Source organism: Callospermophilus lateralis, chromosome 11 (assembly GCF_048772815.1).
Source record: "Callospermophilus lateralis isolate mCalLat2 chromosome 11, mCalLat2.hap1, whole genome shotgun sequence".
NCBI classification, from domain to species: domain Eukaryota; kingdom Metazoa; phylum Chordata; class Mammalia; order Rodentia; family Sciuridae; genus Callospermophilus; species Callospermophilus lateralis.
Genome location: NC_135315.1, coordinates 45,718,732 through 45,745,428, shown reverse-complemented (window position 1 = coordinate 45,745,428; position 26,697 = coordinate 45,718,732). Strand labels below are relative to the sequence as shown.

At 38.8% G+C, this 26,697-nt stretch overlaps 1 protein-coding gene across 2 annotated transcripts in view; it reads right to left on the bottom strand.

Annotated features, from left to right (window-relative positions):
- Pafah1b1 (platelet activating factor acetylhydrolase 1b regulatory subunit 1) overlaps nucleotides 1–11,322 on the bottom strand; it is a 78,174-nt gene extending 66,852 nt beyond the window's left edge. The window contains exon 1 of one of the 2 annotated variants that reach the window (XM_076870506.1): nucleotides 10,952–11,322. The gene's annotated coding sequence lies outside the window, so the exon portion shown is untranslated. Of the gene's footprint in view, nucleotides 1–10,594; nucleotides 10,782–10,951 lie in introns of those variants that run through there. The other variant, XM_076870507.1, reaches the window with a different exon arrangement.
- Nucleotides 11,323–26,697: the final 15,375 nt, after the last annotated feature.

Genomic DNA, 26,697 nt, shown 5'->3' with positions numbered 1-26,697 from the left:
CAGTCTTGGTCTATTAACATCTATCCACTATATAGACCCTATGGTCATCTACCTAAAATACAATCTGACAATATCACTTCTCTACTTACAACAACCCTTCACCAGCCTATTTTTATTTATTTATTTATTTATTTATTTATTTGTTTATTCAACAAATATTTATATAACTCTTACTATACACTAGGTACTGTTTTACAACTCCTCACAACAAGCTAGGAGAATTTAACTAGTCCAATATAACACAGTTATATAAGCAGCAGTGAATCCAAATTCTTAAGCCCCAAAGTTTGAACTCTCAGTCACCCTACTATGCTTCCTCCTTATTTCCTAAAGTTCACATCTTATAAAGTCTTCAATTAGCATCTGGTCTTTGCCTACATATCAAGTTTCTTTCTTTCTTTCTTTCTTTTTTTTTTCGTTCTGAATGGACATAATCCCTTTATTTTATTTTTTTTACGTGGTGCTGAGAATCGAACCTAGTGCCTCACATGTGCTAGGCAAGAGCTCTACCATTGAGCCACAACCCCAGCTCTCAAGTTTCATTTCTAATCAAGCCTCATCTTGCTCATTCTCCAGTAATAATGAGCCCCTTATAATGTATGCCCTCCCCACTTTGTAATTTTTATGATTCTACTTCTTCTGTCACCTCTGGAGCACCTTTGAGTACTATATAGCACAGTTCCCTAACAGAGTACACTAAATACATTTTGATGAAAGAATCCATTTTAATTGTTCTGTAAGGTTATAGTCCATAAGTGTCCCCCCACAAAAGCTCCTGTTAATGCAGGAATTTTCAGAGGTAAGTGATTGGATTATGAGAGCTGTAATCTGATTAGCCCATCCTACTTTGAATGACTGGGTGGTAACTATAGGCAGATAGAGCATGCCTGAAGGAAGTGGGTCACTGGGGGAGTACCCTGGAATGATATATCTTCCACACAGCCCCTTTCCCCTTCTCTCTGCCTCCTTGCTGCCATAAGGGGAGCAACATTCCTCTGCTGGGCCCTTCCCGCATTATATGCTGCCTCACCCTGAGTCCAGAGCAATGGTTCCACCATTTATAAGACTTAGATCTCTGAAACCGTGAGCCCCAGGTAAAATTTTCCTCCTGTGAGTTGTTCTTGTTGGGTGTTTTGGTCGTAGCAGTGAAAAAGCTAACTAAAAGTTACTAAGCAATAATAAAAATTGTAGTTAACTACACTATTTAAACTTGTGAAACACCAAATGTTTTAGCACTCATGACTTCAGTACATCTAATGATTATTACATTTAAACACACACAAACGGGACTGGGGTTGTGGCTCAGTGGAAGAGTGCTCACCTTGCACACGCGAGACCCTGGGTTCGATCCTCAGCACCACATAAAAAATAAATAAGTGAAATAAAGGTATTGTGTCCAACTACAACTAAAAGATAAATATTTTTTAAAAATAATAAAAATAAATAAATAAACCACACACAAACAGCTGGGCACAGTGGCGCACACTTGTAATCCCAGCAGCTGGCGAAGCTGAGGCAAGAGGATTGGGAGCTCAAACCCAGAGTCAGCAACTTAGTTAGGCCCTAGGCAACTCAGTGAGACCCTGTCTCTGAATAAAAACACAAAAAAGGACTTAGTACCCCTGGGTTCAATCCCTAATACTAAAACACATACACACATAAACAGCAACAAAAACAACAAAAAAATCCCTACATTTGGTCTATTTTTCCCCCCAGTACTGGGGAGTGAACCTAGGGGAACTCTACCACTCACTGAGCTATATACGCCCTCCCCAGTCCTTTTTCTTTCTTATTTTGAGATAGGGTCTCACTAAATTACTAAAGCTGGCCATATTAGCTCCTTAAAGACAAGTTTTAGAAGTCCAGGGACAAAATCCAATCCAGTTATAAGATGATTCTTGAATAAGTATAAGGTAATGATGGCTACAGCTTTATAGAATCTAAAGATTTTTCTATTAAAATCCTTCCACCACTGGACTGGAGTTGTGGCTAAGTGACAGAGCGCTTGCCTAGCATGTGTGAGGCACTGGGTCCGATCCTCAGCACCACATAAAAATAAATAAGTAAAATAAAGGTTTGTGTCCAACTACAACCAAAAGAAGTATTTTAAATAATAATAATGCCCACATCTACTTGATAGCTCAACTACACACCACCAAAAAAAATTCAACTCATTACTTTCCTCATTTCTCACCTCCCTTATTGCCCATATCCAATTTTACATATGAAACGTTCTCAAGTTTATTCTTTCAATCTGTACTCCCACTTAAATAGTATTAGTCTACTAAGCTCCACTGTTGCATTTTCCACAATGCTGACAGTTACCTTTCTAAAAGGCAAGTCTAATGAAGTCAATATTACAACTTATTATTCTCTACCAGTACCCCCCCAGGGCAAAAGCACTGGTTCTCAAAAACAATCAACTATATAACTTATTAAAAATGCAGATATGCCTGGTGTAACCTTATGGAATTCTGACTGGCTAAGTCTAAGATGGAGCTGAAAGTCTACATTTTCATCAGATAATTCCAATGCAGAATCTATTACCACCTTGTTCTATATGCCAGATAAGAGTAGGTAGTCACTCCTCCACCTTTATCCATCATTTCAGCCATAATGAACTATGTGAAGCATCTCTCTTGCCCACCAATTTGTTCTTTATGTACAGACTACTTTCTCCATATGAACAATATTCTCCCCATGAACCCCCCAAAATATAATAGGCTTTCTTCAAAAATGTTCAACCAATATCTTTGTAAAAACCTTACTTGAAAGCTCTAAGCCCTCATACCACCAAATACATATTTTGATTTTATCACCTTTATATGTTTATAAACTTTAAGATCTTTGAGGGCAGAAGCTGACAATCATGTTTGTATCCCTTGTCTTTAGTATATCATATAGAAAAATAACTGTTTGCTGAAGAGAAAAATGATAAAAATTTAGAAGGGAAACAAAAACGTAATGGTGTTGAATAATGTTTTAAAAAGTAAAAACCAAGTGAGGTTCTCAAAGTGTTACAATGGAGGACAAATAGAAAAACAACTGCAAGAAATATAACAACTTCAATTCTCAAGAATTGTCTTGCCTCCAAATTACAAATTCTCCTTAACATAAAATAAGCATCTCTTTCGAGTCATGAATCTATCAGTAGTTTTTTCTTTTCTTTTTTCTTTCTTTCTTTCTTTTTTTTTTTTTTCTTCCCTATCAGGGATTGAACTCAGGGGCACTCAACCACTGAGCAAATCTATTTTGTATTATATTTAGAGACAGGGTCTCACTGAGTTGCTTACCACCTCACCATTGCTAAGGCTGACTCTGAACTCTCGGTCCTCCTGTCTCAGCCTCCCCAGCCACTGGGACTACAGGTGTGCACCACACTGGCTTCTTTTCTTTTCTTTTTAACCAGTTGTTTTTATAGTAAGATTCTAGCAAGGAGTGGAAGAGCATACCTGTAACAATAGCAACATGCAAGGCTGAGGCAGGAGGATATCAAGTTCAAGGTCAGCCTCAGCAATGTATGGAAACCCTGTCTCAAAATATAAAATGAAAGTTTGTCAGGGTAGTACATGCCTGTAATACCAACTCAGGAGATACAAGGCTCGATGATTGCAAGGTCCAGGCCAGCCTGGACAATTTTGCAAGACCCTGTTGCCACCCCCCCACCCCAAAAAAAAAGCTCAGTGGTAGCACTTCCCTGGATTCAATCCCCACTACCAGGCCAGGGAAGTTGGAGGTAAGGACTTGTTTTAATAAGGGGAGAGGAGACAGAAAGATCTGCCTTACTAAGTAATATATACCCCCCCCATCCAGGAGTTGTAACCTAACTTACTTCCTAAAGGACGAACTAAGGAAAGGAAAAAGAACAACTTTACAGTAGAGAAACCTGGCAACTACCACATTAATAAGTGATGAAGTTTAACATCATCAGTGATATCTGTAGGTATCACACAGCCTCTGATATGTGATGAGAAGTTCAGTTCACCTCTGTGATATTTTCTTCCTGAAAACCCACATACTCATTCTAAATCATAAAAAACAAATGACAAACCCAGTTTGGAGAATATTCTTCAGGGCATCTGACCAGTACTACTCATGCCTACCAAGTTCACAAAAAACAAAACTGACGATCACAGACCAGAAAGACTAGGACACATGATAACCAAATGCAATGTAGTATACTTTGAAATGGATCTAGAACAGAAAGACATTAAATGAAAATTGGTGATCCAAATAGTCTGAAGTTTAGCTAATAGTAATATACCAAGGTTCTTTTCTTTTTTCAAGTACTGGGTGTTGAGTCCAGGGCCTTGAACTTGCTATGCTAGGCAAGTGCTCTATCACTCAATACATCCCCAACACTTTTATTTTAAGATGGTCTTACAATGTTGCCCAGGCTGGCCTGGAACTTGTGATCCCCCTGCCTCAGATTCCTGATTAACTGAGATGACAGGTGTGTGCCATAGTGCCCACCTCCAAGGTTAGTTTCTTAATTTCTACAATTGTACCACAGAAATTGAAGATATTACCATTAAAGAAAACTGGGTGCAGAGTATATTGAAAAACTCTCTGCACTACCTCTACAACTTTTCAATATATCTAAAATTTTTCAAAAATAATTTTTTTTTTAAAAAAGGGGGAAAGCTGGGGATGTAGCTCAGCAGTAGAGCATTTGCCTAGCATACACAAGGCCCTGACTATGAACCTCAGTAGCACATACAAACACATACATATGTACATACATACATAAAGGGGTATAGAAGCTTTTTACATTAATGACTAAATTCTCAAACAAAAATAATTCTAGCCAGGCACAGTAGCACATGCCTACAGGCCAGCTCCTCAGAAGGCTGAGCCACTGGGATTTATTGGCATGCACCATCATACCCAGCTTATAGTCCACATATTTTTAATAAAAATATGGAAATATGCTGGGTGAGGTAGCACAGGCCTGTAATCTCAGCGGTTCAGGAGGCTGAGACAGGAGGATCACAAATTCGAAGCCAGCCTCATCAATTTATCATGGCATGGGCAACTTAGCAAGACCCTGTCTCAAAAAATAAAAAGTAAAAGTCGATGGGGATGTAGCTCAGAGGTTAAGTACCCCTGGTACAATCCCTGGTTTAGAAAAGAAAAAGAAGGAGGAGGAGAGAGAGAAAAAAAAAAAAAACAGATAGGATGTAGCTCAGTTACAGAACACTTCATGTGGGAGGCCCTGGGATCTACTGCCAGTACTGCAAACAAAAAGAAAAGAAAAGAAAAGAAAAAAGAAAGATATGCTTCATACATACAAAACACTAGTATCATAAAACATATTCTTCTATCTTTGCCATAAGTTAAAACCAGATTAATCCACAATGTATGAAATCTTAATAAATAAAACTTTCTATAATGCTTTCGAAAATTAAAAATTATTAAGGCTGGAGGTACAACTCAGTGATAAAGCACATATATGAAGTGCAAAGCCTTGGATTCAATCCCAGCACCTCCACATACACATTAAAATTCTTAAAAATTTCCCAGATTCTTAATTCCATTACTATCGAAAGACAGAAAATTGCTTAACAGCCTCAGTTACCCACTCTTGTCAACATAAAGAGCCCCTAAAGCAATTATCAAAATGAGTATGTAGTTTGTCCAGTTGCATTAATTTGCTTTTTTATAGTTAAAAATTTTGTTGACATGTGATCCTGTTCCCATTGGACAACATAAAACCTCTACAGAGGAACTAAAAACACTTGCCCCTCTCCACGCCCCCATCCCCTTAATTCTGAATGGGTCACAGTACTATAGTATAGAACTTTCCAACCTCTACTCCCACCCTGAGATTGCTGGGGATCTAACCCACAGCCTAGGACATGCTAGGCAAGTGATGTACGGCTGAACTATACACCTCTAGCCCCAGCACATTTCTTTTCACATAATACTGCATTCAATCAAATGCAACAAGTTATTAACACTTCAATCAAATAACAAGTTATTAACAACTTATCAATACTACCTTTAAAAGCAGTATTAGGCACTTTCTGGCAGTTCCTGCTCAAATTCGTAAGGCCTTATATTTGCAGAATAGTCAACAATATAAGATCATGTTATTAAACACCAATTTAAATGATGCAGGCAACAAAGACCAGATTGTCATTATTTTAGAAAATAAATTTTAAAAGATAAGGAATTTATAGTTAGAAAAGGAAATATATGCCAATATCCAAGTAGTACAATGACTATAATATTTTTACCTCATTCTAGCCATTAAACTGTGACCTTAATAAAAGAAATTACCAGAATTTTAGTTCTCTCATCCATAAAAGTATCAATCTGGGCTGGGAAGGTGGCTCGAGCAATAGCGCACTCCCCTGGCAAGCAGGCGGCCCGGGTTCGATACCCAGCACCACATACAAAAAAAAAAAAAAAAACACAGATTTTGTGTCCGCGGAACACTAAAAAATAAATATTAAAAAAATTCTCTCTCTCTCTCTCGCTCTTAAAAAAGAAGTATCAATCTAACTTAAAAATAATTGAGAGAACAAATGATAATGAGGACCAGATTCTATATTTATGAAGCTTTTGAGAAATATTTTTGATAATGTTAAATGATAATACCTTTCCAGAAGTATCCTTGATAAATGCAGATTAGTCCTAACTACTTCAACCAAAAGCCACTATCTTTTAAACACAAAACAATAAATCAAAATAATAAGCATATATGATGCATGCATCGATGAGTATAAAGCACAAATATCAGTTAAAATCTGTAACTGCCATGCTGAGTATAAGAATTATAAACATAGCAGAAGTTAAACTAAGGTTCCATTTAAATGTCATACTAAACCAGCAACAAAGCTAGAACAATCCAAAAAGCCTTCTCTGCAGTTAACTATTGGGTTACATAATACAGCATCTTTCTTCATGAAATAGCAGATTTCTCAACATGCTTAGATTTCAACAACTAAGGTTCACTTTATAGTTAATGATCTTCAGGAGAATAGCAGATTTGCTTTTTTTGCTTCAGTATTCATATTTCATACTCACTAGTTTATTTTAAATAGAGCAACTTTTCCAGTTAAAAAAAGAAAAAATACAGTAACAATTGTAGAAGAAATAACAGTGGCAAAGAATTTCCAATTCAAATATAATTCTCTCTCTCCAAAGTACACAGAAACAGGTTACCTTCATAATGAATTATTTTCATAAAAGAGACTTAAAAGCAAGTAAAACATCTCAGTCTGTAAAGTATAACTAAATCTTACACCACTTGCCTAGTGGGCCCTGGGTTTTATCCCTAGAACTTTAAAAAAAACAAAACTATATTATAATCAGGACCACAAGCAGACATGACCAGATTTAAAATCAATGTGAGCATCAGCTAGGCACGGTGGCACATGCCTGTAATCCCAGTGGCTTGGGAGACTGAGGCAGGAGGATTGCAAGTTCAAAGCCAGTCCCAGCAAAAGTGAGGTGCTAAGCAACTCAGTGAGATCCTGTTTCCAATAAAATACGAAACAGGGGTGGGGATGTGGCTCAGTGGTCAAAATGCCCCGGAGTTCAACGCCAGTACCCCCTGCCCCCCAAAAATAGCAAAAATATCAACTTGAGTCTCCAGTTCCTTTGGCAAAAGCATGCATGACTCACTGCTTTAGAGCTCAATGATAAAAATTGGAAAAATCCTTCTGCCTAATATTTTGCTTTGGACTTGTTTTTTAATACATCTCCATCTTAATGTTGACAACTTCTACATTTTCTGTGGCTTATTTATCAAGACAACAAGTTGTGAATCACATTCACAGACATACATATATATGTATGTGTGTATATATATATATATATGTGTGTGTGTGTGTGTGTGTGTGCGCGCGCGTGCGCACACACCTTAGTACATAACCAAAAGGAAAACACTTATTCCTTTCTTTTTTAAAATATAGACAAAGCAACAAGAATATTCTAAGCCAGAACAACAAAAATTTTGAGATCCTGATTTCCTTCCCAGAATATTTTCACTAAATATACACTAAAGAGGTATTTTACCTGGAAAGATATTTTACCTGGAAATATCTATATATTAGAAAATTTAAAGCAGATTCCAAAAACTCCACTAAAAATAAAATTCATCCCAAGCTCATTAAAAGTTTTATATTTATAAGATTGTGAAAATTTTAAAAAATTGATCTCCAAATTAAGCAAAATATTCTGCCACATGTATCAGAACCATACACACACCAAATTATCTGAAGATCGTGATCACTGAAAAATTGACACCTTGTGCTTTTATAATTACAAATAGTAGAGATGGGGATAGGTTAGACACACAATAGAGTGAATAATCATTCCCAACCTACTCATTCCTTACTATATTAACCCTTCCACTTTCTAATCACATTAAAAAGAACAAAAATGTACAAACATATAAGTTGACAAAACAATTACAAGGCTCATCAAAATCATATTTACCTCATTAATTTGAAATTGTTTTTTAAAAATGTCTACTTATGAATGCTCCATGTGACCTATCCTCTCTTATGGTTGTATCTCACAAAAAAGTCCCTTTCAAGGGGTGACACAAGAGAAAAAGATCCATGTAAAGAGCCTATAATGCAAGTTATTTTATCCTTTTCCCTCCCTCATTTTTCATGTTCATTTTTTAAAAATCAAAGACAGATGACTGTTTTAGTGCAAGCTAAAGTAAAAGAAAACATTTGTACTATTCTTATCAGATTTGTTTGTAGAATACCAACTATTTCTTGCCAATTATTTCTATAACTCACTAATTTATACTTATTTGACTAGAACAATAAAAAATTAACAAGAGTATATATGTGTGTATATGTATTTTACATATATACACTAATAGACAATAAGTCTGCTTTAATGCAGGGATATTGTATTTTCTTCCAATTATTCAATGCCCATATTGCAAAAAATATGGAAAACATGAGATTTTGAGATTTACTATAGAGAAATGCCTTTGTTGAAGCAACAATTAGTATCAACCTTATAAAACATAAAGAGAAAAATGCTAGGAAAGGGCAATCTGGCATTTCACAGCTCCTGTTCCCTTACTCCACCCAGTCTTCTCGGCTCAATGGCTGTTCACAGCATACACAAATATTAGCCCATTTTTTAAAAAGAGGTGGGAGGAGGTACCAAAATAGAGATTGCTCCATCAAAATCAACATATTCAGAAATATGTTTTTCATGTAAAAAATTGGGTTCCTTTCTCTGATCTCAATATACTAGCTTAAATTTGTTTTAGGAGGTCCCTTCTTAACAATCCAAACAATGATCATTTATAATAGAATAAATCACCCCATAAATTACTCTTTTGCTTTAATAAAAACCTCAATTTGCACCTGCCAATTATTTTGCAAAACTGTTCTGAAAGACCCTCATTAAAGATTAAAAGATGTCTAATGTCTTAATACCAAACCAAAATTTTTTACGTGAAAGCTTTTAACACCTTCAACCTTATATCACTACCAACATACACAAGTAGAAAATATTCCCCATTAAGGGATTGAACCCTGCAGCAATTAAGCTCTGCTGGGGGTGGGGAGAATTAAGCAAATACTACTGTGGCAAAAGGGGAGGGATGACAATATTACTGTATAAGCGGCCCAAGCACTGTCTCCTCCGCCCTAGCCTCAAAAAGAAATTCACACAAAACAACCCACCCCCAACAAAAATAGAATTGCCAAAAATGACACAAATATTTTGTTTAGCCTTTAAAATGTTATGAGTCTTAAGGACTGTGTGCTCAAAGTAAAGGCTGGAATAACAAGAGTTATCTTTATTTTCTCCTGAGAGCCTCTTAAGGAAAGGGGGGGAGTCCTTGGCATGACATCGCCCATTGAGAACAAGATTACAAATCTGGTCCTTCTCTTCAAAAGCACAATTTCTTAACTAAAGGATTGGTATAAACTGGACCCAAACCCCAACCTGAAAGGAAAATTTCCTGCCCTTCTCTCAAGGAGTTTCTTGCTAAGTCACTGAAGAAAGACAAACAAATAAAGCCGGGCACCTTGTTCTCCCCTATCTCAAATACTGAAAATATCCTCCTCTCCAATGTGATGTTTTAGAGAGGAAGAGTCAAAACCTGCCACCACCTCAAAGGCATTTTCTCACCTGGAAGGCTAGAGGGTAAATAGATACAGGCACTGCATTTCCTAAAGCAATGGGGAGATGAGATGAGAGGAAGGGAAATGGCAGAGGCCCTCGAAGCTCAGTGTTAACAACGTCAAAAGGCAACTCCCGTCCGAGGAGCCAGTGGCAGAAAAGAAAACCCTGCCCGATTTGGTGGGTGGATGCTGCAGATTGTTCGAACAGAGGGGCCGGGCCGCAGAGGCTGGACCACTGCATCGGTGTGGGGGAGGGGGGAGACTGGGAGGCGGCGGTCCATCCTCCTCAGGTCAACCCCATCCTAAGGACAGGTGGGGGACGGAACGCCTGGAAGGCCCGGTAGGTGCCTAAGCCTGGGCCCCGAGCCGACAGCCGCGGAGGGGTGGGGACTGCGGAGCTCGCCTCCGCGGCCGGGGAGAGAAGGAGGGCCGAGCCCTTTCCCCAAGATCAGAGAGCAACCTGCTCCCCACGCCCTTCCTACCCAAGAATACTTTTCCTGCTAAGTCACCGCGGAGGAGGGCGATCCCCTGTCTGGGAAGACCGCGGGCGGAGTCGTGGCGGTCCCGGCAGCCCCCGATCCCGGGCCGGGAGGACGCGAACGAGGGCAGCGCCCTCCCCGGCCAGGCCCCCCTCCTCCGTGCCTCTCACTCAACGGCCGTCGCGGCCGCCATTTTGAGAGCGAGGAGAGAAGAAGAAGGAGGAGGCGGCGGCAGGGGGAGGGGAGAATAGGAGGGAGGGGACCGGCGCAGCCACATCGTCAGGCCGCCGGGCCCGGCCCGCAGCCACCCAAGTGCGGTGGAGGAAACAGAGGGGAGGGCACAGACCCTTGCCGCCTTACCGGAGCGCTGCACCGACGCCTCCGCAGGGCCTCTTCCGTCCTTCACTCCCATCCACCGGCGGGGGAGGGGGAGAGGGAGAGGGAAGGGAGGAAGGAGGGAGGGAGGGAAGGAGGGAGGGGGAGGATGGCGCGCTGGGCCCGGTCCCGGGGAGGGGGAGGGGAGGGGAGCGGGCGGGCTCCTCGGCCGTTCCGGGGCTCGAGCCCAAGCCCGGCGCTCGCGGTCTCTCTCGCTCGCGCCCGAGCGTTCCCCTCCTGCTCTTTCTCGCTCCTTAGACCCTCGGGTCGCTGCTCGTTCGCTCGCTCACTCGCTATCTCGGCCGCCGGACTCCGCCGCCGCCCCGCCGCTCCAGCTCCGTCTGTCACAGGAGCTGCCCCAACGCCCTGACGTCACCGCGCCGCCGCTGCCGCCGCCGCGGCCGCCGCCGCCGCCCCAGACCCGCCAGGAAGAAGGAGGGGAGCGAAGGAGGGGCTGTGGCGCATGCGCCAGACTGGGCCAAGCGGGGGAACCGCGTTGCCTTCTTCGTAGCGGCCGGGCGGCGGCCGCGAGTACTGGCTGGTAGTGCGGCGGTTCGGACCGGCGAGTTTGCGCACCAGACGCAGCTTTTCACGCTTCCCATGCTTCTGTAGCCTTCGGAAAAGATTCTTTTTTTCCTAGTCCCTCATCTGACGGTTGTGGCCCCTCACGAATTCGCTCTTCTCACCTCACCGCCCTGCTTCTATCCTCATACTGCGCTTTCCCAGCTTCCCTGACCGACAGCACGGACCGGTTGGCATCTGTGCCTCCTGGGCCCGGGTAGGCTGGAGTGTAAGCAGAGCTGGAGCCAGGATGTCGCCCCTTCTGCCTCCAGCCTGCGGGATTATGTCACCAAAAAAATAGGAAGGGAATAGGTATGTAGGCTTGGGAAGAAGAGCTGTTGGGCTAAAAGGCAGTTTTGGAATGCCTTAATTCTCTTCCTTTGTATTATAGATTTTTAAAAGGATTCACTTTTGGATGTGATTCGGCTGTTCTTTGAGTCAGACACATCAGAGACACTCGAAGTCTCGAAACTGGCATCCAAAGAAAGATCTGGAACTTTATCCTTACTAGGGATGTCTGTGTGTTTGCCAAATTATGAGATACTGATGACAAGGAAGTCTTGGGGATATGTAGTGAGTTTATTTCACATGGACACGTGATTTTTAAAAAGGCCAGGTTTGACGTTCTGAATAATTTTAATACAGGATACTCTTTATTAAGAGATATTGAATGAAATCACTTTATCGTTAATTTGTATTGTTCAAGGAAACTCTTCTTGAAACATAGGTTTCCTAATTGCTTATTTGATTTTATTTTTATACTGGGGACTGAACCCAGAGGCGCTCTATCACTGAGCTACTAATACTTCCAGTTACCGAGTATAACATTAGAGAAGCATGCCGAGGCAAGTATATAAAGCACGGTTTATTTAAAAAGGGGTAACATAGACTTCTCCCAGGAACGAGAAGGAGGCCATAGCTGGTATCCTGATATCCCAAGAAGTGAGGGGGTTCTAGCTTTTTTATATGTCCTAAGGCTTCCTTTGTTCTCTTTATCTCTCTCCTTCTTGCTTAAGTGACTAGGCCCAGGTGGGAGCACAGCGTGCATTTACAACTTTTATAACTCCCTGTAGAGAGGGACAATCCCTGGGACAGGTTATCTTTGCAACAGGTTGGGGCAGGGGCAGGGGCAGGGGCAGCTTTATTGGATAAGGGTGGAGGAAGGGCTCTAAAGTCCTTATATATTTTAATCCCTTTCCAACTTCCCAGACACAAATTGGCCTCCTTGATCCATCTGACCTGATTTACCTATCTATATTGACTGCTTCTTTTAATTCTGGCTTCACAACTACATCTCCAGTCCCTTTTTTTTTTTTTTTTTTTTTTTAAGTTTTCGGTGGACACAACATCTTTATTTTATTTGTATGTGGTGCTGAGGATCGAACCCAGCTCCCCGCACATGCCAGACAAGTGTGCTACCGCTTGAGCCGCATCCCCAGCCCCAGCCCCTCCAGTCCATTTTAATTTTGTTTTGAGACAGAGTCTCACTAAATTGCTGAGGTCAGGGGCCTCGAACTTGCAATCTTGCTGCCTCCTCTCCAGTCTCTGGAATTATAGGTGTGCGCCACCATGCCCAGTTTATGTTTATTTATTTAATGTCTTCCCTTTATGTAGGTAAATATTACACTGCATTGGGAAGCCACACAGTTAACATTTCTGGTGTGAACCCTTATTCTACCACTTGCCAGAAGTGTGATCTTTTTTTTTTTTTTTTTTTAGTGGTGGATGGACACAATACCTTTATTTTGTTTGTTTATTTGTATGTGGTTCTGGAATCTAACTCAGTACTTCACACATCTAGGTAAACGCCCTACCACTGAGCCATAACCTCATCCCCTCAGAAGTGTGATCTTAAGTAAATTATCAGACCCCTTTTTGGCTGCTTTTTCTTTCATTTTTTGTGTGCACGTATTGGATAGATATAATGCCTGGCCTAGTGGAGAACACCTATTGTCCCAGCTGCTGGGAACACTGAGGCACCAAATGTGCTTAAGCCCAGGCTTTTGGGAAACATGGGAGAGACCTTGTCTCTTAAAAAGTAATAACCCAATAAATTACACTTAATAAAAAACTTATAAGGCTTTTGTGAGAAATAGAAGATACTGCATATATTATCAGTCTCACCTTAGTGTTGACTCAGGTAACTCATGTAACAATTACTGTTGCTTGGTACCAAAACAAGTCTGCTTTTTTCAGGAAAGTTTGTATTACTAAAAGTGTTCAAAAGCAACATGAGCCAATAGTCCACAGAGTTTGGGTTTTTATTTTCATGAAGGTAGGAAACTAAATTAAATGGGTTTTGGAAGGTCTTTTTCAAGTTTTGGTTTTAGGGGTCTCTAGTTGGAAATAAAGACAAGATAAGGCACAGAAGATTGGGCTTCACTTTTATTTTTTTATTTTTTTTTTTAATTGTTGGTTGATCTTTATTTATTTATTTATTTATATGTGGTGCTGAAAATCGAACCCAGTGCCTCACACATGCCAGGAAAGTGCACTATTGCTGAGCCACAGCCCCTGGGCTTCACTTTTACTTATATCAGAAAACAGTCAATAAATCAATCCTGGCACAGTGATACATGCCTGGAACCCTAGCAACTTGGGAGGCTGGGGCAGGTGGATCACAAGTTCAACTTAGGCTGTCTCAACCAAAGAATAGAAGGTACTAGGGATGTAGCTCAGTTGTAGAATACTCCTGGGTTAAATATCCATACCAAAAAAGAAAGAAAATAAAAACCCATAGAATCAGTTAAATCAATCCCCCCCCCCCCTCTCAACCACTGAGTCATATCCCAGCATCTTGGCTCTTTTTTATTTTTTAGTTTGAGACAGGTTCTCGCTACCACACCCAGTCAAACCTTATTCTTAAACCTTGTTCTAAGAATCCAACCTTGTATTTTTTTAATAAATGCTCTAAAAGTCAACAAAATTGTTTCACAAGATATCAGAGAAGCACATTGATAAACACCAATTTATATACAAATAGGTAGCACTAACTTTTATAAACTTTGAGCTCACACACTCATGTATTTTGAAACCTTTAAAATTTTTAAAACCAGGCTAGGGTTGTAGCTTAGTGATAGAGCACTCGCCTAGCATGTGTGAAGCACTGGATTTGATTCTCAGCACTACAATGTAAACAAAGTCCATTGACAACCAAAAAAAAATTTTTTTTTTAAATCTTTAAAAGCTTTAGAGATCTTCAAAATTTAAAGTTATGTATTAAATTGAAGTCAATCTTATTTTATAACAGTCCTTAAATACAAGAAACCCTCTTTGGGGGAAGGTATAAAAACTTTCTAGATTATGATTTTTCTGAACAGAAAACTGTTATATGTTTAACCTAATGTGAAGCAATGTGTTAGGGTTCTCTGCACTTTCTTTCAGTTAGTTGCTAACACTAGAGATCCATTTTAATGAGCACTTGTCTTCTGAAAATAAAGAATTAGGACATCTATGCTATCAATCATAATTCATAAGAACTTATACAGAATTTACTATATCCATCCAAAAAAACATTTAATAATAGATATTTTGAATGCTCTTTCTTGAAGGAAAAAAAATATATATATATAAACCAGCTGGGTGCAGCAACCCATAACAGTAATCCCAGCTGCTCCGAAGGCTGAGACAGGAAGATCTTGAGTTCAAAGCCAATCTCAGCAATTTAGCAAGGCACTTAGCAACTCAGTAAGACCCTGTCTCTAAAACAATATACAAAAAAAAAAAAAAAAAAAGTCTGGGGATGTGGCTCAAGGGTTAAGCATCCTTGGGTTCAATCATCCCTGGTATCTAAATAAATAAATTTTAGAAAGGGCTGGGAATGTGACTCAGTGGTTAAGTGCCCCTGGATTCAGTCCCCAGTTCCAAATAAATAAATAAATAATAAAGTATAAACATCCGGTTTACCTACCACAATCTAACAATCTCTCCATTCATTTGAATTGCAAATCTTTATTTTTCCAGCAGAAATTTTCAAAATGGAAACATTTGTTTCAATTGCTGCAGTAAAATTAGTGTTTCTTTAAACAATTCTGCAAATAAGCTGACTGGAAGAAACACTCCAAAAATATTGCTATTAGGGAGAGAACAAAATGTCTCCTGAAAGTATCTCTAGAGCAAAAATCTGTTTACAATGAGTACAAATGTTAAAACATTATTTGAGAATTCAATTGCCCTCTATAGTTTATAGGCAATTGTGCATTGGTGTATATACACATTTTATAAAAAGCAATTAGCAAATGGGGAGAAGGAAGCTTTGGGGCATACAAGTTATATGAATTAAAGTCCCTTTTAAAAGAGAAATATGACCCAACTGGCAAGGATTCAGTCTAGGAGATTTCAGATAATTTGTGTACCTGCATTTCCCAAGAGCATGGATATGTCAATGAGGACAGATCCAACTAGACCAGTCATTCTTCATATTGGCGTCATGACATCTTCATGTGTCATGAACATTGGGAGGCCATAGAAACAAATTAAGGGCTGTTATAAGAGATTGAAACTTTCAGCCTAGATATAGAAATATTTTAATCTGAATCCTTTTCCTTCAACGCCCAGGGGTGTTATAACATTGAGCTACATCCCCAGATTTTTTTATTTTTTCATTTTGAGACAAGATCTTTCCAAGTTACCCAGGCCAGCCTCCAAATTGTGATTCTTTTACCTCAGCCTCCTGAGGAGCTGCTGAGACTACAGATGTGTACCATGTTGCCAAGCAGATTCATTTGATAGATGGTTATTATAGCTGTTACAAATGGAAACCCATATGCAGCAAAAGGAAATGAAACCTCTATCTCTCACCATGCACAAAACTCAACTTAAAAAGGATTAAGAACCTAGGAATTAGACCAGAGACCCCATGCCTAATAGAAAAAAAGTAGGCCCAAATCTTCATCATGTTGGATTAGGCCCTGACTTTTTTTTTTAATATTTACTTTTCAGTTTTAGTTAGACATAATATCTTTATTTTACATTTATGTAATGCTGAGGATCGAACCCAGTGCCTCATGCATACTAGGCAAGCACTCTACCACTGAGCCACAGTCCGAGCCCTAGGCCCTGAGTTTCTTAACAAGACTGACTCCTAAAGTGCAAGAAATAAAATCAAGAATCAATAAATGGGATGGATTCAAACTAAAAAGTTCTTTCTCAACAAGACACAATCAGGGCTAGGGTTGTGGCTCAGTGGTAGAGCACTTACCTAGCATGTGTGAGGCCCTGGGTTTAATTCTCACCACCGCATATAAATAAATAAAATAAAAGTATTGGGTCCATCTACAACTAAACAAATAATTAATTAATTTAATTAAAAGACACGATCGATGAAGTGAAGAAAAAGTGTACATATTGGAAGCAAATTTTTGCCACATGCATGTCAGAGCACTAATCTCCAGGATATATAAAGAACTCAAAAACATCAAAAAATTAAAAATAAAAAAAAAATAACTTGGGCTGGAATTGTAGCTCAGTGGTAGAGTGCTCACCTAGCATGCATGAGGTACTGGGTTTGATCCTCAACTCCACATAAAATAAAATAAAAATATTGTGTCCACCTAAAACTAAAAAATAAATATTGAAAAAATAATAACCCAATCAATAAATGGGCTAAAGAGCTAAACAGACACTTCTGAATCAGAAGAAGATATACAATCAATCAACAAATATATGAAAAAACGTTCAACATCTCTAGTAACTAGAGAAATGTAAATAAAAACTATCTAAGATTTCATTTCATGCCAGTCAAAATGGCAGTTATCAACATACAGAATGGTGTGACTCAATTTCATGCACAACCAGAGAAGTGAAAAATTGTGCTCCATTTGTGGACAATGAATTGAAGAGCTTTGTTATTTATATCTGATTAGAACTAAAAAGTAAATTTTTTAAAATTATCAGTTGAAATTTTAAAACGCTTTGGTATTTCAATAATTTATTGCTAATATATGGAAATTATTTATGTGGGGGGAGGGGTGCTGGGGATTGAACCCAGTGCCTTGTGCATGCAAGCAAGCACTCTACCAACTGAGCTATATCCCTAGCCCATGGAAGTATTTTTATTTATATTATAGCTATTTTGTGACCTTACTAGTCTAAAAGGGCTTTTTATTTATTTCTTGGGTAGAGTTCTAGAGTTCAGGGTTTTCTTTTTCTTTTTTTTTTTTTTTCTTTTTTTTTTTTTTTAGTACTGAGGATTAAACTCAGAGGCACTCAACCACTGAGCCACATCCCCAGCCCAATTTTATATTTTATTTAAATACAGGGTCTCACTGAGTTGCTTAGCACCTCGCTTTTGCTGAGGCTGGCTTTGAATTTGTGATGCTCCTATCTCAGCCTCCCAAGCCGCTGGAATTAACAGGCTGGGATTATAGGCTTAGCACATGTGCCAGCATGCCCAGCTAGAGTTCAGGGTTTTCTACATGGACAATTATGCCATCTGCAAATACCAACAGTTTTACTTAAGATGTTCAATCATTATGCTTTTTCTTTCTTTCTTTTTTTCCTTGCATTATTACACTAGCTAGGATTTCCAACACAATGTTGAAAAAAAGTAGGAATAGACATTTTTGCTTTGTGTCCAATCTTTGTGGGAAATGGCTCACCATTAAGTAAAATGTAAGTTTGGGTTGGAGATATAGCTCAATTGGTAGAATGCTTGCCTCTCGTGCACAAAGCCCTGGGTTCAATCCCCAGGACCACACACACTCACACACACACACTCACACACACACACACACAAATGTAAGTTAATTTTAGATGACCTCTATCAAAGAAGTTCCCTTTCCTTTCTAGGTTACTGACTTTTGTATAACTGATAGATAAAATTACACATATTTATGGAATAGCTGTAACATTTTGATGCATGTGTACATTGTATAATGTTCAGATTAGGTTAAACATATTTATCTCTTCAAATATTTGTTATTTCTTTCTTTTTTTAGGTTTTTTTTTTTTTTTTTTTTTTTTTTTTTTTTGTAGTTGGACACAATATCTTTATTTTTATGTGGTGCTGGGGATCGAACCCAGAGCCTCGCACATGCAAGGCGGGCACTCTACCACTGAGCTACAGCCCCAGCCCATGTCATTTCTTTTTAAAAAAATTTTTGTCTTTTAGTTATAGTTAGGCACAATATCTTTATTTTATTTTTATGTGGTGCTGAGGTTCAAATCCAGTGCCTCATGCATGCTAGGCAAGCGCTCTCCCTCTGAGCCACTACCCTAGCCCTTTCTTTATGGTGAAAAAAAAAAAAGCTTTAAAAAAAATAAATACAGTTTCTGGGTGCAGTGGCACATCCCAAGCTACTCTAGAGGCTGAGGCAGGAAGATTCCAAGTTCAAAGCCTGCTTGGTCAATTTTGAGACCTTGTCTCAAAATGAAAAATGAGAGGCTAGTACTTCAATTCCCAGCACCACATAAAAATAAATAAATAAAGATATTGTGTCCAACTACAACTAAAAAATAAATATTAAAAAAGTTCAATCCCCAGTAAAAAAAGGAAAGAAAAAATATAAAGTACATTACTGTTGAAAATCATAAATGACTTTGAATCTTGCCAAAAACATTTTTCCATCTATTAAGTTAATATCAAGGATTTTTGTCCTTTATTCTGTTAATGAGGTGAATTACAATGATTAGTTTTTGGGGGCTGGGGATGTGGCTCATAGCGCGCTCGCCTGGCATGCTTGCGGCCCGGGTTCGATCCTCAGTACCACATACAAACAAGGATGTAGTGTCTGCCGATAACTAAAAAAATAAATATTAAAAATCCTCTCTCTCTCTCTCTCATTCTCTCTCTCTCTCTCTCTCTCTCTCTCTCTCTCCCTCTTTTAAAAAAAAATATTTAATGTATAAATCTGTGAATGAACAGGGCCCTTTCTGGGTAGTTAGCATATTAAACAATTGGACAAATGCACATATTTTTTAATATCAAAAGGGAGCTGGGCAAAGTGTTTCAAGCCTGTAATCTTAGCAACTTGAGAGACTAAGGAAGGAAGATTGAAAGTTCAAGGCCAAACTCAGCATCCAGTAAGAACTTTAGCAACTTAGTGATACCCTGTCTCAAAATAAAAAATAAACAAAAGTTTAAATTTTAAAACTATCAAAAGGGGGGACTGGGATTGTGGCTCATTGGTAGAGCACTCGCCTAGTACGGGGGTGACCCAGGTTTGATCCTCAGCACCACATAAAAATAAAGGCATTGTGTTGGGTCTATATATACCTAAAAAATTTTAAAAAAATAAATAAAAAAAAAAAAATATATATATATATATATATATATATATATATATAAAGGGTGCTGGCACTGTAGTTCAGTGGTAGAATGTGTGATTAGCATGCATGAAGTCCTGGTTTCAATCTCTAGCACCCAAAATAAAAAAGGGGAAATAACCCAAATATTCATTAAAGAAGTTGTTAATAGATTAATTTATATCCTGACAATGGAATGTCAGTCAGCCATTAAAACTTATAACTTAGGCTGGAGTGGTGGCTCGTGCCTATAATTCCAGTAACTCAGGAGGCTGAGGCAGAAGGATTGCAAGTTCAAGACCAGCCACAGCAACTTAGCAAGACCCTGCCTCAAAAATAAATAATAAATAGGGCTTGGGATATAGCTCAGCGATAAAACATCCAGCACCAAAACAAAACAAAAATTTATAGCAGGTCCACATATAAGTATAGAAATATATATAAGAAGGCTTATTAAAATTGAAAAGGAGGTAACAATATTGTATGATTTGGAGTGGGGTGTAGAAAGTCATCCGACTCCCAATCATATGTGTAGAGTTGCCCTATACATTTACATAAAGTGTATGCATGTATCTATGAAGAAGCTCAGAAGAATGAGTTACATCATTTTTGATATGAAAAAGTCTTCAAGATAGAGTTAAGTGAAAAAAAATTATGTTATAGAACAATGTAGTATATTCCCAATTATGGCAAAAGAAAAAAAAACATACATGTGATTTTCTGTATCTGGGTTCTTGGGAGTAAATAACAAATGTAAATGACTAAGAAAGCAAACAAACAAACAAAAAACAGGGCTGGAAATGTAGCTGGATGGTATAGTCTTTGCATAGTACATGTGAGGTCCTGGGTAACTTGATCTCCATCACTCAAAAAAGGAAGAGAGGGAGGGAAAAGAAGGGAAGAGAAAGAAACAAAAAAGGAAGGAAAGAAGGTGGGAAGGAAGAAAAAACAAAGAATGAATTTAAAAAGTGATCAGGAAAATATGTGGAATGGGGTCTCAGAAAGAACAGGTATCGTGAAGCCCTGAGAAACTGAAAAGAAGCAACAAATGGTAGGTAATGTCTTCCTGCTACTCTGTTTGAAGAAATATGCTCCAGCAGGTCTTTGAATTTTTCAGCTCAATATTCAAATTACAAGGAGAGAGATTTTGATTGACTTAACTTAGGTCATATATGTACTCAACTTTTGACTGACAACCTGAGGGATACTATCTCTAATATGGATGGTAAAGATTGGGAGTTATTTGTGCAAGCAAAAACCAAGAGGTTACGTTCTTTGCATATAAATACACAGGTGTGGTGAAAAATAGCTGTAATCCCAGCAGCTCAGGGGGCTGAAGCAAGAGGATCACAAGTTCAAAAACAATCTTGGCAACCTAGCAAGGTCCTTAGCTACTAGTGAGACCTTGTCTCAAAATAAAAAAATAAAAAGGACTGGGGATGTAGCTCAGTGTAAAGTGCTCCTGAATTCAATCCTCAGCACCAAAATAAATGAAGAAAGAAACTTAAATAAATTAATAAAAGCACAGTTTTCTCTGGAGAGCATATAGCCTTTCACAAAGATTATTGCTATGATTTGGGAGTGTTCCCCAGAGACCCATAGGTGAAGGCTTGATTGCCAGCCTGTGGCACTATTGAGAAATGGTAGAATCTTTAAGTGAAGCCTACTAGAAGGAAGTTAGGTCATTGTGGACATGCTTTTGAAGGAATATTGAAACCCTGGCCCCCTCCTATCTCCTTTTCGCTTTGCACCTACAATGGAAAAAAACAACCTCCTCTGCCTTCCATTCCTACTATCATAATGTACTATGCTGCCATAGGCTCAAAACAACAGAGCCAAGTGACCATGAACTAAAACCATGAGCCAAAACAAACCTTTCCTCTTTTTTAGACAGCCTACCTTTATTTTATTTATTTTTATGTGGTGCTGAGGATTGAACCTAGTGCCTGACCCATGCTAGGCAGGCACTCTGCCACTGAGCTACATCACCACCCCCTTTTTAACTTTTTAATCTCATGTATTTTGTCACAGTGGTAGAAACTTATTAACATAACTTTGATGAACTGATACCCCTGAATTTCTGCAACACTGAAGCTATGGAAGAGAAGTTTATACTATTTACTTTGAATGTCAGTGTAGTCTAAATTTTGTTACAAGGAGAAAGTACTCATGTGTGGCTAGTTGAGGCAAAAGCTGCTTGTGGTTCCAGCCCATGACAACCACTAATATTAGAAAATGGGGCCCATGCAGGAAAAATGACAAAAAAAAAAAAAAAATCTCATGGATTTTTAAATCCTAAATGCAATCATATGAAGTTATTGCCAGACTTTCTCCTTTTTAAGATCTAGAAATGTGAGCTACTAAATCCAACCCTATGACTACTAGTTTTTCTTAAATTAGTTTGAATCTGTCTTCAATTGAATCTTTTAATATTTATTTTTTAGTTGTAGTTGGACACAATACTTTTGTTTGTTTTTTTGGTGCTGGGGATCGAACCCGGGGCCTAGTGCAAGCATGGCAAACACTCTACCAACTGAGCTATATCCTCAGTCCCAGACACAACACTTTTGTTTTACTTATTTATTTATTTATATGTGGTTCTGAGGATCACACACACTAGGCGAGTGCTCTACCACTGAGCCACAACCCCAGTCCCTTGCCATTGAATCTTGACCCATACTTGCAGGTAGAAGTAGCAAATATAACAACAATGTTTGTATAACCATAGGAACAAATAAACTTATCTAAATTAGCATTTTTTTAAATGCAGGCCAATATTATGTAGAAGTTATATTTTGAAAATACTAAATCTGAAGTGAAAAAATCAGCCTACAGAATGGGAAGAAATATTTGCAAGCTATATATCCTATAAGAGAGTGATGTGTAGAATATGTAAAGAACTCCTACAACTCAACAACAAAAAACTAAATAACTTTATTTAAAAATGGGCAAAGAACTTCAATAGACATTTCTTTGAAGATGGTATACAAATTTCTAAGAAGCATATGAACGATAGTGGTAGTCATGTATAACAAAAAAGAATAAAAAATTTTTTAAAAGAAAAGATAGTGGTAATCACTAATCATCAGAGAAATGCAAATCAAAACCACAGTGAGATACTACTTCACATCCATTAGAATAGCTATTATGGAAAGGAAGAAGGAACAACTTACTTGATAAAAATCTCCTAATTGAATAAGAGGATAGTTTCTCATTGTAAAGAAAATCAGATGACAACAGTCAATTTTAGTTGCAAAATACCAAAGGAATCCCTGCTAAGGTCAGGAACAAGAGAAGGATGCCATCAATTACTAATTTTAGTTTTAATTGTTCTCAAAATTCTAGGTTAATGTAATAAGAGAAGAAAAATACATATAAAGCATAAAAATTAGAAGAGACATTTTCTACTTTTTTAGAAGAATAAACATTTATTAAAAATGTTTGTGTCAAGTATGTATAACCTATCAATTCCATAACTCAAAGGTAATAACCTACAACAGTTCGGTGAGTTAGTTTCAGGCCCTTTTTAATGAAAATTCAGACATAAATATTTCTGAGTGTATATACTTCATATTTGAACAATAAAACTAGGATCATAATAAAAATAGCATGGATCCATTTCCAGGTTGGTATTCAAAATCTACCTTATTCTCTTAAATGACTGCACAGCATTTTGTAATATGAATGTATCATAATATATTTCTCTACTGATGAATTTTAAATTGTTATATTTACTATGAAAAAAAAGTATTTCAGTTTAATATATTATTTTTGCTCCCTTGTGAAGAATAAAGTTTTACAAATGAAATTGTTAGGTGAAAGGATTTGAAATGTTAAAACTTCTATGGATATTCTCAAATTATCCTCCAGATATACATACCAATTTACACTCATGGGGTTGAGAAAATGCATTTGCCTACATTCTTATTAATATGAAACATTAAACATTCTTACAACTCTTGTCTCTCTAGTAGAAAAGACAAACTAATAAGAAACACAAGGGGGATTCCCACCTCTTGGGTCCCCTTCTTCCTCCAGGAGAAGTCTTTTCTGCTGTCCTTTAATAAACTTCTAATTTCTATTCTGACCTTGGCCTCGGTGTGCTTCTTTGGTGTTATTCTTCAACATTGGGGAAGCAAGAACTCGTCACCGGTCAACAGCGGTATCATATTGGAGGTCCCATACCGAGATTCTACACCGAGGTAAGTGCACGCACCCCATGTCTTTTTGAGGTGCATCTTTCTCTCTCTTTCTCTCTGGAGGGTAAGGTGGGCACCCGACGGCTACTTAAACGCAATTAGTGCAGTCGCCACTCTTTAAGACTCCGGTGAGAGGTTTCTCAGCCTAGGCAGCTCTTAATCACCTGTTCAATACAGAGCAGGCATGTTGGGTTCTGCCAAAGCTGCTTCCAACTTTTCTGTCTGGGCCCGGAGAGCAATTGGCGTGAATACGCGGTGTCCCGAATCCCGATCTGCCTTGGATGCTTGGAGGTTGGGGAAGGAGTTTGGAACAACTGCGGAATTCCGGTCTGGGCTACTCTCAGACGATTCTTAAAGTTCCTTTCTCTTGAGCCTCCTCCCGACAGCCCCCAGGGGTATCTAGGGTGATCGGTAGATGAATGGCACTGAGGGAAAGCCCCAATCACATTTGCCTCCGTATGGGCTACGCAATCTCAAACAGGGGATTATAATGTATAACCCCACCAAGATTCAAGGTAGCTATTATATGAACTAAATATGTTTTTACTCTTGATAATTTTGTAGTTTTCTTATAAATGGCTTAAAGATTGCCTGTTAATGTTTTGCAGAGGTACTGATTTAAGAACTCACAACCTGGGTCAACTTAAGGAGTTACCACCTACAGGATAGAGAGAGAGACATTAAAGCCCAGTGCTCTTAATATAAGGCTGTTAACTTATTTGCTAGATGTTTAAGATCAAGTTTTAAAATTAAAAATTTGGCTCTTGCCCTCTGAGTCAGTCTGAGTCAGGGGATAGGGGACTTCTCCAAAGGCTCTGCAACTCTAGGCCACATAACCTCCTGAACAGGGAGATTAATGAGACCAGTGGAGGACAGAAAGCCAATCAGTGCATTTGCTGTGAAGTGGAGGGTCATCAGAAAAGGGAGACATTCCTGATGCTTCCGAGGGAAGCCACATGGTCAAGCAAGGCCTGGACCCATCCTAGAGCAAATGGCACTAGCAGATCTGAGAAGCTGCTGTAAGTTCCCGAGGACTCCCAAGGAAACTCAGCTGACTGTTAACAATAGATAGAAACAAAAGTCAGTTTGACTTGCTTCATCTTAAACACTTAGCAAACACAGTCAAAGCCAAAACACAGCTATTCCTGGGCATTTTAAATAAGATAATAGTTAAATGTAACTTCCATAAATAAGTAAACTGAAGGCTTCAAAAGAGATTCTCAGACAGGAATGCCTGATAACTATCAAAAGGAACTGCCAGAGTAGTTTTTAGTTTAAGGCTTTTATTTCTAACCTACCCAGGTAGGCATGGTGTTTGCTAGTATGGTTATCCAGCCCTAAGTAACAGAATTAAAGATTTCTCTATTAGACACAGAGGTCATACTAGTAAAAGGATTTTGCAAGCTCAGATGACATTAAGTTATTAAACTGTATCTTAAGGAAAAGGACATCTGTAACCCTAAAAGTTAAATGTTGTGTTTACATCCCTGACAATTCTGGCAATGTGACAAATATCCTTAAAGATTTACATGCTCAGATAGAAGCCATGTCCTCAGCAACTTTGTCACGGAAACAATATCTTAGCTCCTGGTTCTTGGTACTTCCTGGTGGAAAACATTGTTAGTCTTTGTCTTTGCCATCATACTCATTGGCATATTCCTGTGCTATGGGATTTATTGCTGCATCAATCTGGTTCCAGTACTAATGAATTCTTATTTCTCTTATAGACCACCCATCACTCAAATGGCCTTCCAGTCTATTACTTCTCAATCAGACTTCTATCATGGACCCACTCGATAGACCCGATTTTTAAAGGGGGACTCCAAACTGCTTGCCCCACACCGTCACTTTTCAGCCTGAAGAAGCCAGAAAGATCATCTTCGCCCCCCTTCCTTACAGCAGTAAGGAGTTCCCAAATTAGAGGGGGGAATGAAGCCAGATTTAAAATTAGGTAGTCAGTGTAGTTAGGTAAATCGGGTGTAATATCGAGTGAAATCTAAAATGGAGGCCATGCTGGGAATGACTCAGGGAAAACGCAGGACAACTCATGGAATGTTAATGAAGTCCTGAAAAGGCCCTAGGCCAAAGTCCACCTCAAAGAAATGTTAATGGAGCTCAGGAAACAGCCCCCAACAGATTTGGAGATAGCCCATCCTAGAGAAATGATAAGCCCATCCCAAAAGGTGATAATTGGGCCCACCTGTGTCCTAACCCCTTCAACCTACATTCCATCACCAAAACTATAAAAAGGGGAAACAACCGCACTTCCACGGATTCCCACTTCTTGGGTCCCCTTCTTCCTCCAGGAGAAGTCTTTTCTGCTGTCCTTTAATAAACTTCTAATTTCTGTTCTGGAAAAAAAAAGAAAAGAAAAGAAACACAAGGGCTGGGGATATAGCTCAGTTGATAGAGTGCTTGCCTTCAATGCACAAGGCCCTGTGTTCAATCCACAATCCACAGCACCACAAAAAAAAAAAAAAAAAAAAAAAAAAAAGCTTCATGTGGGCACACACCTGTAATCTCAGCTAATTGGTAGGCTGAGGCAGGAGGATGACAAATTCAAGGTCAGCCTGGGCAATTTAGTCTGACCCAGTCTCAAAATTTTTTTTAAATTTTTTGATATTTTTTTTTTTAGTTTTCGGCAGACACAACATCTTTGTTTGTATGTGGTGCTGAGGATTGAACCCAGGCCGCACGCATGCCAGGCGAGCGCTCTACCACTTGAGC